Source organism: Gossypium arboreum, chromosome 12 (genome assembly GCF_025698485.1).
Source record: "Gossypium arboreum isolate Shixiya-1 chromosome 12, ASM2569848v2, whole genome shotgun sequence".
Classification (NCBI taxonomy): domain Eukaryota; kingdom Viridiplantae; phylum Streptophyta; class Magnoliopsida; order Malvales; family Malvaceae; genus Gossypium; species Gossypium arboreum.
Window position 1 is genome coordinate 60,648,343 of NC_069081.1, and position 17,703 is coordinate 60,666,045.

Genomic DNA, 17,703 nt, shown 5'->3' on the forward strand with positions numbered 1-17,703 from the left:
AGCCCTGTACAGGGAGATATCCAAGTTGTAATGTGCGAAGGTCAGTGTAGTCGATCCCTGTAACATGGGAGACTTTAACTAATAAACTGTACTAATTGGCCTAACCAAAAATTCTAGAAAAAAATTTTTAGATGTATATATGAGTCTAGTTTCAGGGAAAAATCACGAAACTGATTTTCGAGTTGTGGAACTCAAGATATGATTTTTAAGGTGACAGTGACACGTTAGCCAGTGGCTGGAAATTTTAAATGGACTGTGAAAATAAATATATTTATGTCTGTTAGCACTTCGTGTTCGACTCGGTGATGACTCAGTGCGGGTGTTACACTGAAGCTCCTCTAAGTTGGTCGAATAAATCATCGATTCTCGACAGTGGGTACTTGTTCTTAATCGTCAGTTTGTTCAACTGTTGATAATCGATGCACATCTGCATTGACCCATCTTTCTTCTTTACGAACAACACTGGTGCTCCCCACGGAGACACACTTGGTCTAATGAAGCCTCTATCCAGTAACTCTTGAATTTGGGCTTTCAGCTCCACCAACTCCTTCTGTGCCATCCTATAAGGTACAATGGACACCGGTGCCGTTCCAGGCAACAAGTCGAGTCCAAAATCAACCTCTCGGTTCAGGGGCAAACTCAGAAGCTCCTCTGGAAAAACATCTTGAAAATCCTTGACGGTTCTAACTTTATCCACTATCAGATCCTCAGTTTTTGATTGGCTTACCAATGCCAAATAAGCCTCACATCCCTTTCGAATCCACTTCTCGGCTCTCAATGCTGACACCACATTAGACAGATAATCCCTACGCTCGCCTATCACCAAAACCTCCTCATCTTTTGTGGTCTTTAACGTTATTCGCTTAGCAACACAATCCAGAGTAGCCCTATGCTTAACAAGCCAATCCATTCCCAAAATGAGATCGAATTCTCCGAAAGGTAGCTCCATCAGATCTCCAGAAAAAACTTTTCCTTGAGTTTCTATAGGCACATCTCTATACAGTTTATCTACCCTAATCAAGTGACCCAAAGGACTTAGTACAGATACCCCACTCACGGTCTCCTTAGAGCACACACCTAGCGACCCAGATATAGCACATGCAACATATGAATGGGTAAATCCAACATCTATCAACGCAGTGTATGGCATATTGGAAATCAGAAATGTACCAGTTATGACGTCAGGTGCATCACCCTCCTCTCGGCGACGAGCTACATACACCAACGCCGGATAACGAGCCTCAGCAAATCCAGCACCCTTGCCAGGCGCTCCTCTTCCTCGACCGTTTCCATTACCACCTCTGCCTTGCCCACATCCTCTCAGAAACTGTGGTCCACCCCTCACTGGTTGAGTGACCCTCTGCTCTGAAACTTGAACCTAATCTGGTTCCTGGGAACAATCCTTAACCCTATGCTCCATAGATCCGCATCGGAAACAAGCATCAGAACGTTTCTGACACTCGCCCATATGCATCTTCCCACAATTCCTACAACCCTGCAGTCTAACAGCATTCATCGGTACTACTCGAACTCGCTCCATTACCCTTGCTCTCTTAACATTCCTGTTCATACCACCTGAAAGTCCTGAATCTCTCCTAAAAGGGTTCCGATCTTTCTCACGATTCTGTCTTTCTGTATGCTTCAGTTCTTCAGCTATCTTAGCTTTCTCCACTAAAGTAGCGAAGTTACGCTCCCTCTACGGGCCAATCAGCACCCTAAGTTCATCTCTCAGACCATCCTCAAAACGTACGCTACGCTCATACTCTGTATCGACAATCTCAGAAGCATACCGGCTTAGTCTCAGAAACTCAGACTCATACTCAGCCACTGACTTACTCCCTTGGACCAGGTTCAGAAATTCTCTCCAGCGAGCGTCCACGTCACTAGCCCCAACATACTTTCCTTTGAAGGCTGTCTTAAACAACACCTAAGTCACACTGTCAGCAGGAGTTCCATCTCTCACCATGATCCACCATTGATAAGCCTCATCCCTGAGTAACAATATGGCTCCCTTCAGCTTCTGCTCCACAGAGCAGTCCAAATCATCCATAATCCGCTCTGTGGCTTCTAACCAATACTCAGCCACATTCGGAGCTACACCAGATACGCCCCTAAATATCTCTACTCCATTGGCCCGGAGCCGCTCAGAAATAGACCCCCGAATTTCGTTTCCCGTACTTACCCCAACAACTCTTTCCAAAACTCAGAGCATTGCCTGGGACAGAGCATCGTCCCCGGCACCTCGATCATGAGACTCTAACTCCGTTGTCGGTGGTACCGGTGCATCTGCTGCCGGCACATGTCCTGAAGACAAAGATTCAGCCTGAGCATTACCTCGGCCACGTCCACGGCCTCTTCCACGAGCTACTCATGTACTCATTTCGTATTATCTGATTAACAATTTTATGAATCAGTTTAATATTTCAGTGTTTATTACAGATGTCTTATGAATAACAGTAATTTAGAGTTTGAGTTTGTTTCCTTTTGCGGTAGCCTAGCTACAGTCTCAATCTACTTATCAGAGTTTCTACGGTTCCAGTGTTACCCTAACTAAAGTACCATGATAAGGTTTTGTACAAGCATATAATGATATTTCGAAACAATCGAAAGGCTCAAAAACTTACGAGACTTGGTAGGAGATTCGGTGTGCCACCTTCTAAAAAACCTAATTTTAGAAAACTAATTTTAATCTTTAAAATCATCTATTTGTAAAGAGAAAATATTGGAAACATTCTCGAAAATAAATTTATAATCAAGTTCTAAAAAAAACGATTTTCGAAAACCTTTATTCAATGTTTTTTTTACAAACTCCCGTTTTTAGACCCGTTCCACAGCCGAGTTGTTACAACTTGACTCTGATACCACTAAATGTAACACCCCAAACCTGGCCCAGACGTTATGGCCAGATCTGACGTGTCACATGGACTTACGACTTAGTATGCATTCGTTGGTTTAAATGATCAGGGTGGTCTTCGTAAAAACAGCGGTTGAATGAAAAGCCGGTTTATCAATCTTTAGGCTATCCATTTGTTATGCTTGTTAAGTCTTGAAATAGTTCATTAATTTTGAAAACCCGCGTAGTCTAACACTAGCAGTTTCGTCATAGTATAAATATAATCAGAAAATAAAACCATAGCGGAAAAAAAAATTAAATAGCGGTCTTATTACAACTTAAATCCCAAAATTAAATCAGAATATAAAAATAATAAAAATAAACTAACTTAGAAAAACCAACTTTGCAGATGATGTGGCCACTCCGAATCCCTCACGCCCAAGCCCACTATAGTTGGGGATTTCTGCAGAGATGAAAATAAAGGGTGAGTTCGGTAAACTCAATTGTGTAACATAACCCAACCATAGCCTAAAATGATCAAACCTCGAGTCAAACTTATCTCGGGCCTTGGCCCAAGATGTAAATCGAATGAAACCCATAGGCCTATAGCGAGATACTGTAACAAATATATCATGAATGCGTAAATCCCAACCCGAGCCATCCATAACACCCCTGCATCAGCCTTACACCATGTGAGGAGACTACTCGACCCACCCAACCGCTACACACCACGTAAATTCCAATGAGGTGCGGATATTGTGACAAAGTCACCAGATACAGATATTGTGGCTAGGCCACCAGAACAAATATATATATATGTGGCGAAGCCACCAGATTGCAGCGAGGCTGCCAGATATTGTGACAAAGGCACCAAAACAAATATATGTGGCGAGGCCACCAGATTGCAAATGAGGCCGCCGTAACGCTTCCTCTATCAATATAAACCCATGTCCCATGCAACAGAAATAATATTTCATGGCATACGTATACAGAAACAGAACATCATGCTTTTCAGAAAAAAATAACCCTAGGGGTAAAATCGTAATTTTGCATGATAAGGGTATTTCAGTAATTTGTTACCTATTGGTAAGATTTCATGCTCATTCTAACGTTTACCAAGTAATCAGAAGAACTTACCTCGTCTTTTTACCAAAGTGGGTCCGTTGGCCCATTGGCCCATTTTCGGCCCATTAAGCCCAAAAATACCGTTGTACACGAAAATGCACACTCTGCACTCTAATCATCCAAATGCACCATATTCATTAACGACTGTCTCACGAGAACTCGCACGCTCGCGAGCTCACAAAATACCAACGTTTCGGTATTTCGGCTTTTACCGATTCAGTCTAAGGGAGGGTGTCGTTTACACACCTGGTTGATGATGATTGATGACGATATCTCCCACGCGATAATCCTGTTAGGAGACTGCAGTTAATCCGCGCTCCAAACACTCTTAGCTGATGTCCAACCCAAACGAGCACGTCACAAAGCAAAAGGGATCAGCCAAGAGGGTATGTCTACTCTCCTCATGGTTTGTTCTATTTAAAGCCAGCTCTCCATCTACTCTTATGTTAGCTTCCCGATGTGGGATCCCTCCATCACCGGAGTTTAAAACCAACACCAACTCTTGCCATCCCAACATAGCAAAATAATTAACCTTTGCGTGCCAAGGGATTCGAACCAAAGTCCACTCACATGCCAACTCACGCCACCACCACTAGGCCATCAACTCATTTGTATCATAAATCCAACACATTAAACTTTAAAGCGCACCTACTTGCTTCCAGATTTATTGAAAAGAAAAACCAAAATATATTGCAAGAGCCAAGACTTGAACCTTGGACCCCTTGCTTTCTCTATGGCGTCACTTCCTTGTCCCCTAAGTGGTGCCACCTTGCCACTACACCACACTCCTTTTTGTGTCATCTTTTACCCCGTTACTCTTAAAAGCCCAAACGCCAATTGCATCACCTATTCATAAAATTAAAATTCCGAAGACTACCACGGATTTAACTTAAGTTTGGGCCTTCTAAAGGCCCACTAACCTACTAAAATATATATTTTAACCAACCAAAACGCACAAAAATTTTTAAAATCACAGAAACACAGAAAACCCAAAAATTGGGGCGTTACAATTTGATTTTCCAAATGAAGGCATGTAAGAATATATTTATCTCTTTGTATATGGCCATGAAAATTGGCTTAATTGAAGTAGGTTATGACCTACGAATTTATGCATGATTTTATTTGCAAGTGATCGATCTTTACCAATTGGCAATGAGTCACATGAACGAGCCAATTTCGGATGAATTAAAGTGACATGGGAACCCATAAATACTAAGTGGGAAATAACCTATCATGTATGAAACCAATGATATGAGGTATCCATACATCTAGTTTAATCAAGATTATTTACAAGTGTATAATTGTGTTTTACTTTGAATTTGGTAACCACTAAGCACAAGTAGTAGAAAAGGGTGACTAAAGGCTTGGAAAATAGTCTATGAGAGTCCACATGGTTAGACACACAGGCATGCGTCTAGGCCGTGTGTGACACACGGTTCCCTCCCATGGGCATGTGCTATGGTCGTGTGTCCCCTGCACTTAAAATTTTAGCTCAAGTTGTACACGGGTAGGCTACACGGGCGTGCACTATGGCCGTGTTAAAAAGACAATATTGTCCACGGGCATGGGCATGGGCGTGTTGCTAAGTCAGTGTTGCCCACAATTGTTGGGCATGGGCGTGTGAGTCCACACGGCCCACCTACATGGGCTTGTGACACTTTATAATAAAAAACAAATTTCCTAAGGAGCCTAAGGTTTATCGAACGTACCCGAATTTGTCCCGCACTGCCTCTCGGTATGTTATAGGCCTCGAAGGCCTATATAAGGGACAAGTTGTTCATGGATGAAAAGCTTAAAATTTCAGTAAAACTTGGTGACCCAATTTGGTACGTTTCAAAATGTAAAGTCTTGGTAATGCCTTGAACCCAATCCCGGCATCGGGTATGGGTGAGGGGTGTTACAATCAAGAAGTTAGAAAATGTGTGTAACCACACCCTTCCTTACTGTAAATCGGCAAAAGCTGAAGTGCCAAAACTTAAACATTTGAGGCCTCACAAGCGTGCGATCGCTCGTGGGGTAAACCGAGCCCAAAATCATGGGCGATAAACTATAAAGGCCACCACGAGTGTTTTCGTGGGCTTGGGCCGTTATGGGCCATGTTGGGCCGAAAAGGGCTGTGTGGGCCCAATAGGATCGTGGCCTCACACAGATTAAATCCGCGGTAAGTGATAAATATTGGACTGGGCTATGTGGGTCACATAGCCGTAACTGAATTTGGGCTAAATGGGCCACACGAGCGTGTGGGCCCACTTGGGCTGAGTAATGGGCATTGGGCCCATTTACACCGTTATGATCATTTAGGTTATCTGTGTCGTTCGAGGAGACTGTAAACCTTCGGAGAGGTCATTATTTGACCGTAATACCCTTGTAAGGTGAAATGACTGTAATGCTCTTGTAGGATAAAATGACCGTAATACCCTTGTAGGGTAAAATGACCGTCATACCCCTATAGAGTAAAATGACCGTAATACCCTATAGGGTAAAATGACCGTAATGCCCCTATAGGGTAAAATGACCGTAATGCCCTTGTAGGGTAAAATAACCGTAATACCCCTGAAGGGTAAAATAATTGTAATACTCTTGTATGGTAAAATGACGATTATGCCCTTATGTTCTGTATGACTGATGTGCTTATGATTTACATATATGATTCTACTGAGTATGACTTTGTATACACGTAATATTTATAACTTGACATACTACATGGGGTTGGGATTTTGATATGGAGGAAGTAGTGTACTAGTGACTATGTCACATTTATCATTCTCGGTGGCTATGCCACAATTCATCGATCTTGGTGGCTTTGTCACATTTATCGCTTTCGCGCCTATGCCGCATTATTATTACTGGTAGCTTTGCTGCGATATTGGTGTGCTGGCTAGGCGGGTCGATTTATATCCCCACATGGTGTGTTGGTTGGTACGGGTAGTGTGCTGGCTAGATTTGGGTGGGATGCATAATTACATTACATCGTGACCGACATCGCATTGGGCTTAAGCCCACATCATTCTCGTATGGGCTAAGGCCCGATCTGCATCGATATTGAATAAGGCTACCGATCTGGGCTTAAGCCCGGACTGTGCTATTCACTGTTTGTGTGTTATTGAGATTACACACTGAGTTTTCGTAAACTCACCCTTTCTTTTAACTGTACAGGTAATCCTCAACCTTAAACAGTTTGGAGCCGCGAGGGACTCAGAGGTGGCCACACGATTGCTGATGTTCTACTTTTGACTATATTTATTTTAAAATTCATGTTGGGTTTTTTATTATGTAATAAGGCCATTTGTGGGTTTAAGTTTTAATTGGGCTTTTTTTTTCTTATATCAAACTGCTAGTTTAGGTAAAGACGAGTTTTTAAAACAATTATTGTTTTTTAAAACACGCGTTTTAAACTTCATCGACTTAAAAAGCTTCCGCATCTTTAAATCAATTTAATATAACACTGATGGTTAATAAGATAAACGTTTTGACGAGAACTTTTGTTAAATAATAATAAAAGGTTTTAAACTCAATAACGAGTTTTTATCGAAAAGATCAATTTTCGAAAAACACTTCTATGTGACACACCAGATTCAGCCATAACGTCTAGGTCAGGTTTGGGGTGTTACAATTAAGAACAGAAGTTCGTTCCACGATACATCAACTAAGGTTTACAAGAAATAGAGGACAATCAATATCACCACTTCCCAAGCACATTTAAAACAGTTTGAAAATGATGTACAACTTAGAACCAAGTAAATGCTCTGGATTAATAACATGCTTAAAGTCTAAAATCAACGTTCATTTTACCTTTTGTACCGATAATACTCTTCTCGAGCTAGCCGAAGATGACGCCTGAGTGTTGCCATAGATTTTTCATTCGAATCATAGTCTATATCATTTTCTCCTAGCTGACCACCTTGTGGTAAAAAGACAGGTCTTCCCTAAACTGGAGAAAATTTGGGATACACAAAGTCATGCAACATTCCAAAAAAGCAAACCTTGTTCATAGAAATGTTTGTGAGAAAATGCAAAGAGATACTATTTGAGCTAGCATATTATTAATAACATCCATGTATGGTCTCAAAAGATCACGCTTGGACATCTGATTGGATGTTGCTTGGGCTATCTGATGTAGGAAATAACCAATTAGACAAAAAAATAAGGATTAACATTGAATAATCAAAGAATGTTTAGCCTCTAAGGAAAAATTGGAATGCTGATAAACTGATTGCTGAAAGCATGAGGAAACTTCAAATGTTTCATTTACAAAAATCTAAAATTGAACAAATATACATGTCCTCTTGTCACGACCGTCTACACGCATATGGTTGAGACTGAATTATAGAGAGATTCTGACATTAATATGCGCATGTTTTAGAGCCACACATTATTCTATAATGATACACACGCAATATATATAAATATATATGCATAAATTATTTGAATAAAGGCAGATGTTCATCATATGGGAAAGATATTTTAAAACTTTAATAGGGCCAACAAATACCACAATAACATTTGAAAGTTCTTGATGAGCATCATCAAGCTTCACAGTCATTTTAGCAATTTTATGAGAAAGAACTTTTAGCCGTATGGTCCAATCTGCATTTCTCCAAAGGGTCTTTGGAACTTCACTAAAACCAAAACCAAGAAGAAATGTACCTATAACAAGCCCAAAAGTATTTGACAAGGCCATTGCTAAACCAAGGACCCCAACACACCTGTCAACATAAATTTATCAAGTAACAGAAAATAAGAATGTGTCAGTTGACAAGAAAGGGAAAGTCTCTAATGCCCACTTTTCTATACTTTATATAATCTATCAGTTCAAAAACATCTGCATGAAACATATCCGATCTAGAAAAGAAATTTTAGCAAATAAAATATGAACAGGGATGAAAAGAAATCCAAAGTCTTAAGAGAAGATATAAAAACATGATACAATTTCAAATGTAATCTAAACCTTAATAAGCATCCAAGAATATATCAGAAGGACTATAATAAAACGAAGAAAAGTAACAATAAGTAAAGAAAGACAAGCAAACCAGTTCCTATTCATCGAGATAAAGAGAACAAGTCCAACAAGGCCAATAGAACCCACGACTGAATAGAAGACTAAATTGACACGCACACTAGTCTTCAATCTTTTAGTGACGGAGAAGTCTCTGGCATCTTCAAAACCCAGAATAAGGGGCAACACAACTCTGATTAAAGATAACATAATTTAATTATATGAGGAAATGCACCACAATCTGCAAAATCATATACAAGAATCATCTCTATTCGCAACAAAATAATCCCACAACTTAACACAAATGAAAATACAACAAATGGATAAGTACAACTGCCAGTAATTGTCATTTCAAGCCCACATGAAAAAGTTGTAATAAATCACAACAATATGAATGCAGTGCACCACTTTTCAATTATTTTAACCTTAGCTTATAAAGTAGAATCTAAAAACTTGAAAACCTATATCCATCCCGAAAGAATTAAGAAAGTTCATTTACAGGAATTACAATCAATTGTGCCACTAAAGAAAATTAATCTAGAATAGTCTAAATGGCATATCCTTGTGAATTTGAATTCAACAAAAAAGGCATCCATCAATAGAGAAACCAAATAAACTAGTGCAAAATTCAATGAAGAATGAAACGTACCATGTAAGGAGAAAAGTACCCCAATAAGACCAACTCTAAGAAAACGAGATTCCTCCATTTTCAATATCATTATCTAGGTTCAATATCGTCTGCACTAATTTAACATTATTTTTTTTAATGCACCTAGCCTAACTTATTACAATATTAAAAATAGATCCAATAAATAAAGTGCATTTTCGAACGAAATTAAAAAAAAAATAATTACCGTCTAGATATCCGCGGGGACGAGGATGATAATGGAAAGAGAATAGAACCAAGCGTATACAACGGTGAAGAGGATGTAACGAGGGACATCAGGGCCAGCAAAGTGCCTCAAGGTGAAAATAACCATCTTTAAGGTTAAAGGTAGCGAGATCAAGTAAAATACCCGCATATCCCTTTGCCTTTTCCTCTTCCATGGATTTTCTTCTATTGAAATCACAACCAGTCACGGTGGTTGCTTCTTTCTATTGATCACGGTCAGTCGCGGTGGTTGCTTCGTATTGTGCTCAACGCTTCGTGTGGGATTACGTGCAGCATGGGACAAGGAATTTTGGGACTAACATTGCTTTAGGCTTGGGTGATTTAATTAACCTTTAGATGGGCTGATTTTTGTGATTGGGGAAAAATTTGGGCTTTATAAATGAAAAGGAAAAATGAGGACAAGACATGATCCGATAGAGATTTAAAGCTCCGATAAGGGATAAACTCAAAGATGTTTCATATTTTTAAACTGTCGCCAATTGATGTTCTTACTTTATTTTTAAAAAAATATACTTTTGCCAATTCAGTTTTAGCTCAATTGGCATGGGTATTGTTGTTAATGCAGGAGGACGTAGGTTTTAATGGGTTGAAACGCATTATCCTCTTATTTACGAGTTAGGGAGGGGCTAGCATATATGATCAGAACATGTAATATAATTATTCAAAAAATTATACTTTTATGTGGTTTTTTATATTATTTATTATAATATATGTAGTTAGAATTTTTTTCTGAATACTATCTCGATATTTATAGGTATGGAGTTTGTTGAGATTTTTCTTCTCGATTAAGTTTTTCGCATCATATTGGAATCAAGGTAACTATTTTGAAATGATCGCAATACCTCAACACCTATGAATGTGAAGATCCTTGTACAATATATAAAAAATTATATTTATTAACACCAATAATGAATTGCAATGAATATAAATATACATCAACATACCTATTCATCAACTTGTCGATTGATTTCTCATCATGTCCAAAAAAAGTCCCTTCAATAATCAAACAACCCCTAAATTTGTTTAAATATTTAATGCAATATTGGTAATTAAATACACCTTAAGATATTATACATAATTATATTTTTTTACTGTAACAGCCCGATTTAAGGTATAGTCAGAATAGTGGTCTCCAGACCACAAATTTGGAGTCGAATAAATTATTTTATAATTATTTAAATGTTATAGCATGTTTTTAAGAGTGCATGAAAAATTTGGTGAGTTAATTGTGACATTTGTGAGCCTAATTGTAAAAAAGGACTAAATCGCATAAAATACAAAAGTCCTATTTTGATAGCTAAAGGTGTCAAATAGCTAGAGAATAAAAATTGGAGGTCTTCAAAGGGAAATTAGACCCTATTGTGATAGCTTGGACGGCCATGAGAGATGACAAGTGTGGTAAAGTCAAGATTTGGTAATGTTGATGACATAAAGTGTATTATTATAATGCCAAAAAGCCTAGCTATCATTTTCTTTTCTCCATCCTTTCTTTTGACCGAAATTTTCAGCAAAGAAATGGGGTTTTAAGAGCTTGAAATTTTAGCAACTTTAAGCCTTCACAAGTAAGTGATTTTAATGGCTTTTCTTGAATCTTTTTGTACTTTTGAGACCCTTGAAGCATGAGCTTTCAAATGAGAGTACTATTTTGAAAAATGATTAAGAGTTTAGGGTTTTCCATGCAAAAATTTATAATGATTACTGGTTTTTTAAGGAAGAAAATGAGTCTTGGGTGTCTAATAAACAACTTTTGTGAAAGGTGTTAGCATGAAAACACCTAAAAGCACTATTTTGCATAAGTTGTAAAATAGATGATAAATGTGTGATATAGTGGGAATTTGGAGTTGCTATAAGAGTAAGAAGGGTTCGAATAGACTTAAGATAAGAAGAAATTCGATAAAAATTGATTTTCGAGCCTAGGGGCAAAATGGTCATTTTGTCAAAGTCTAGAGGCAAAATGGTCGTTTTACCAAATATATGAATTTTTTATTGCTAATTTTAATTAGTGACTAAATAAGTACATTTTGCTATTATAGATTAAGAAATACTGAATCCGAACCTAGACCAGGGGAAAGCTAAGCAAATCGACTAAATCGACTGGTCGCCACATTTTGTAATTCGAGGTAAGTTGTATGTAAATAGTACAACTACATAAATAATATATGTATTTGAATTGTATTAAAATTATTATAGCATAAATTGCTTGATTGTGGAAATGAGAAAATGTGATGAGAATAGAGATAGTAGAATTCCCGATTGAATCTTAGGAAATAAATTGAATATTCATGCCATGACGTTTGGGTCACTTGTTGTGAGCTAGTGTAAGACATGTCTGGGACATGCATCGGCCACATTATGAGATCCAGTGTAAGACCATGTTTGGGACATGGCATCGGTATTAAGACGAATGCTAGTGTAAAACATGTTTGGGAAATGCATCGGCCTCGAGACGTAAGCCAGTGTAAGACATGTCTAGGACATGCATCGGCTACGAGATGTGTCAATGTAAGACCATGTATAGGACATGGCATCAGCACAAATATGCTAGAACTTGTGTAAGACCATGTCTGGGACATGGCATCGACACCTGACCCCGTGTTTGAGGCTAAATGAGTATCCAAGAATGTTTCGAATGGTTCAACAGTGAAAGTATGATTTTAAGTTAACAAGGAAAGCATAACCGTGTTGTGAGTGGTATAGGTACCTATATGGTATGTATGAAATGTGAGCTCAATATATACTATATGAGGTGTATTAAATATTGATGAGTAAGTTTTGCTTTTTCCACTTGTGTTTTATGATACTTGTTGATAAATGGTAAAGTTATGTTGTATATTTATTTATGTGCAACTTACTAAGCTTTATTCTTAACTAAGCTTTATTCTTACTCCCTCTCCTTTTTCATTTTCTTATAGTGCCGCCTATCTAGCTCAAGAACCAAAGGAAGTAAGAGATATCGATCACACTATTAATCGAAGCATTCAGTATAGTTTGATTTATATTTTTGAATATGGCATGTATAGGGCTTAGACTTTACTATTTTTGTGTCATTGAGAATTGGCCAAATGTGTTGGCTTGGGTTGGAAACCCTTCATTTTGTATTAAGCCTTGAATGATGGCAAATATTCATTTTGATATATGCAAATGAGGTTACTCCCATGAATGAGTAATTGCTTAATTGATATGTAGTCTATTGTGGTTGATTGGTTTAAATAAGTTATTCTTGTATTGGTTTGGTTGCTTTTGTGTAGGTTGTGTAAGTAAGGGATGCAAAGAGGCTTGGTAAATAGCTTTATATCATCCACAAGGGTAGATACACGAGCGTGTGTCTAGGCCGTATGTGACACACGGTCTACCCCATGGGCGTGTGGTCTGGACGTGTGTCCCCTGCACGTAAAAATTTTAAGTCAGTATACATGGTAGTAAACACACGGGCAGAGACACGGCCGTGTGTCTCAGCCGTGTGATAGACACGGCCTAGCACACGGGCGTGTGCCTTGGCCGTGTGACATTTTGGGGATGCTGACGTCAGAAATAGAATGTCCATATTTTTGCACACGGGCTAGGACACGGGCGTGTCATGGCCGTGTGAAGGACACAGGCTAGGGACACGGACATGTGCCAGGCCGTGTGAAAACCCCTGTAAGTGTGCATTTAGAATTATTTCCACATGGGTGGAGGACACGGGCATGTCTCTATATTTCTTAGGTCGTGTGAGCCACACGGGCCATCAACATGACCATGTCGAAATGGCCATACGAGCCTGTGCCTTATTTCAAAGACAAATTTTTATAAATGGTTTAAGGGCGATCCCGCATAGTTTCTAATAGTCGATTTGAGGATCGTAGGCCCATGACAAGAAGTTTAAAGTAGAAATTGAAAAGGTTTAATTTGAACGGAGTTTTGGTGACTCAAAAATATTTGAAAGCATGATTTAGTTAGCTAATGCCTCGTATTTTGTCTCGACGAAGGGTAGGGTGTGGGGTGTTACATTTAGTGATATCAGAGCTATGGTTTAGACGGATCTAGGACTAACCTAGTAAGAGTATGAGTCTAGCTATACATGTCATAATTGTATATTGATAGTGTGACGACTTCTAACGATTATGAACTGTATTTTTTTATATAGTAAATGGATCCTGATAGAGCCACGACAGATGAATTGGAGAGTAATGCATCGGCTCTCACCAAAGGGACCGCGCCAGTTGAGAGTGAGCTTGTGACTATGGGCCAAGGCAGGGGGGCTAGAGAAGTCTATATCCGAATGATGGATGCTTGGTATAAAGAGTTCGTTCGTGCGAATCCGAGCACTCCACCTCCCCCACCTCCTCTGACTCCTCAGTATGTCCCAGTAGCTCCACAAGGCACGGGCATGATTAGGAGGGAGAAACCTCTAGTGGATAAGATTCAGAAACAAAGGGCCGAGGAATTTAGGGCTAGTATAGATGATAACCCAAAAAAGGCAGAGTTTTGTTTGGAGAATACCATTAGGGTATTAGATGAACTACCGTGCACACCTGAAGAGTGCGTGAAGTATGCAGTGTCACTTCTATGGGATTCGGCTTATCAGTAGAGGAATACTCTCATGTCCGTTGTACCGAGAGAGAGGATCACTTGGGAATTCTTCTAGAAAGAATTCCAGAAAAAGTATATTATCCAAAGGTTCATAGATTAAAAGAGGAAGGAATTTCTAGAGCTAAAGCAAGGCCGAATGTCAGTGATGGAATATGAACGTGAATTTGTGAGGCTCAGTAAGTATGCGCGAGAGTGCGTGCCTACAGAAGCCATTATGTGTAAGAGGTTCGAAGATGGTCTTAATGAAGAAATCTGAGTATTTGTTGGCATCCTAGAACTAAGAGAAGTTGTAGTGCTCGTTGAGAGAGCATACAAGGTAGAAGAGCTAGTAAAAGAGAGGAGGAAAGCGGCTATTGAGTCGCGAGATTCAAAGAAGAGACAGATGGAAAAATCACACCAGTCCTCATCTAAGAGATCGAAGGAATTCGCTACCCGATTGAATACTTTGGTGAGGTTTTCGAATAGAAACAAGAACCGACAGAACAAAACTTCTAGAGCCCAGACCACTTCTGTCACGAGCATCGACAATGCTCGGCCGAATAAGCCAGAATGTTCGCAATGTGGTAGACGTCACTTCGCCGAGTGCCGGGGGAATGAAAGGAGCTGTTTTAAGTGTAGATCATTAGAACATTTCATCCGAAACTGTCCTGAAATAGAAGAGAGAGAGAAAAAGCTACCTTTTCTATCCATAAAATATCTTTTGTTACTTTAATAGACCCAGAGTCTACCCACTCTTATATTTGTATAGAATTGATACCTCGTATGAACATGATAGTAGAGTCTATTGAGTTTGTGGTAAAAGTGCCCAACCCTTTAGGCAGACATGTGCTAGTGGACCAAGTATGTAGAAATTGTCCTTTAGCAATTAGAGATCATTGTTTTCTGGCTAACTTGATGTTATTGACGTTTAATGAATTTGATGTAATCCATGGGATGGATTGGTTAACTTCTCATAGTGTTGTAGTGGACTGTGAGAGAAAAGTTATTGAGTTGAAATGTAAAGAAGGAATTGTTCTTCGTGTTGGACCACATAAGTTAGATAATTTGCTTGTAATAGTATTGTCTTTGACTGCTAAGAAATATTTGAGAAAAGGATGTGAAGCTTACCTAGCTTTGATGCTGAATACTCAAGTGTCTGAGTTGAAGATTGAATCGGTACCAGTGGTTTGTGAGTTTACAGATGTGTTTCTGAAGGAATTACCCCGATTACCTCCAGTGAAGGAAGTTGAGTTTGAAATCAAGTTGGTCCCCAGTAGGCACCCATCTCAATTGCTCCGTATAGGATGGCTTCTACAAAGTTAAAGGAGTTGAAAGCTCAACTACAAGAGTTAACTGACAAGGGCTTTGCAAGATCGAGCTTTTTCCCGTGGGGTTCTTTGGTGTTCTTTGTGAAAAAGAAAGATGGGTCGATGAGGTTATGTACCGACTATAGACAGCTCAATAAGGTAACATTGAAGAACAAGTATCCTTTGCCAAGGATCGATGACCTGTTTGATCAATTAAAGGGAGCCACTGTATTTTTCAAGATTGACCTGAGGTAAGGGTGAAAGAGCAAGATGTACCGAAAACTATGTTTTGGACAATATATAGGCATTATGAGTTCCTTGTCATACCCTTTGGTTTAATTAATGCCCCGACGGTGTTTATGGATTTGATGAACTATATTTTTTGGCCGTATTTGGATAAGTTCGTGGTAGTCTTTATCGACGACATACTGATTAAATTGCGTGATGAGAGTGAGCACGCGAAGCATTTGATGACTGTATTACAGACCCTGAGAGACAAATAATTGTATGCCAAGTTCAGTAAAAGCGAATTCTGGCTTAAGGAGGTTGGATTTCTAGGACACATTGTGTCGGTTGATGGGATTAAAGTTGACCCAAGAAAAATCTCGACTATTGTTGAATGGACCGCAGAAGAATGTGTCAGAGATCCGAAGTTTTTTAGGTTTGGCCGAATACTGTATGCGGTTTGTAAACGGATTTTCCATGATAGCTACCCCGATACCAAGACTGCTGTAAAAAGATGTCATGTTCGAATGGACAGAAAAGTGCCAATAGAGTTTTGAGCAATTAAAGGCTTTGTTGATTGAAGCCCTAGTGTTAGTGTAACCGGAGTCAGGTAAGGAATTTGTGATATATAGCGACCACTCCTTGAATGGTTTGGGGTGCGTGCTTATGGAAGAAGGCAAGGTTATAGCCTATGCCTCAAGAAAGCTAAAGCCACATGAGAAAAATTACCCGACACACGATCTAGAGTTGGTCGCCATCATGTTTGCATTGAAGATTTGGGGGCACCATTTGTATGGAGAGAAATGTCGAGTATTCACTAACCATAAAAGTCTCAAGTATTTAATGATACAGGAGGAATTGAATCTACGGAAACAAAGGTGGCTAGAGCTAATAAAGGATTATGAGTTGATAATTGACTATCATCCGGGAAAGGCGAATGTAGTCACCGATGCCTTGAGTAGAAAGTCATTGTTCGCCTTAAGAGCCATGAATACTCTCTAGCGATGGCTTGGTCCTAGCAGAGTTGAGAGCTAGACTGACATTTCTACAAGAGATTCGTGAAGCTCAGAAAGATGATAAGGAGTTGCAAGCTAAGATAACTCAGCGTGAGACGGAATATGAATCCGAGTTTAGTATTGGTGTTGATGGATGTTTAATATTCAAAAATAGAGTTTGTGTACCCAAGGGTAATGAGCTTATTCAGAAGATTCTGCGAGAGGCATATAGTGGTTGTTTGTCCGTCCACCCGAGCAATGTAAAAATGTACAACGACTTGAAGAAAATGTATTGGTGGCCGGAGATGAAAAGAGATATTTCAAAGTTCGTTTCCAAGTGTCTTTTTTGTAAGCAAGTGAAGGCTGAACACAGGTACCTTTGGGTCTACTTCAGCCTATCATGGTCCCTGAGTGGAAGTGGGATAGGATCACTATGGATTTTGTGACGGGTTTGTTGGTAACCCCGAAGAAAAACGATGTCGTTTAGGTTATTGTGGATAGGCTAAAAAATTCAGCACGTTTTATACCGGTGCGTACTGACTACTCCCTTGAGAGATTAGCTGACTTGCACGTTTCTAAGATTATGAGGCTACACGGGGTGCCCATGTCTATTATTTCAGATAGAGACCTGAGACTTACCTCGAGGTTTTGGAAAAAATTTCAAGAGGCTTTAGGAACAAAGTTGAGTTTTAGCACTGCATTTCACCTGCAAACCGACGGCCAATCGAAAATAGTGATTCAAATTTTAGAAGACATGTTGTGGTGTTATGTTCTTGAGT

At 39.3% G+C, this 17,703-nt stretch overlaps 1 pseudogene; it reads right to left on the reverse strand.

Moving 5' to 3' along the window:
* The window catches only part of LOC108472632 (uncharacterized), a 52,011-nt pseudogene extending 41,625 nt beyond the window's left edge, over window positions 1-10,386 (reverse strand).
* Between the last annotated feature and the right edge of the window lie 7,317 nt (window positions 10,387-17,703).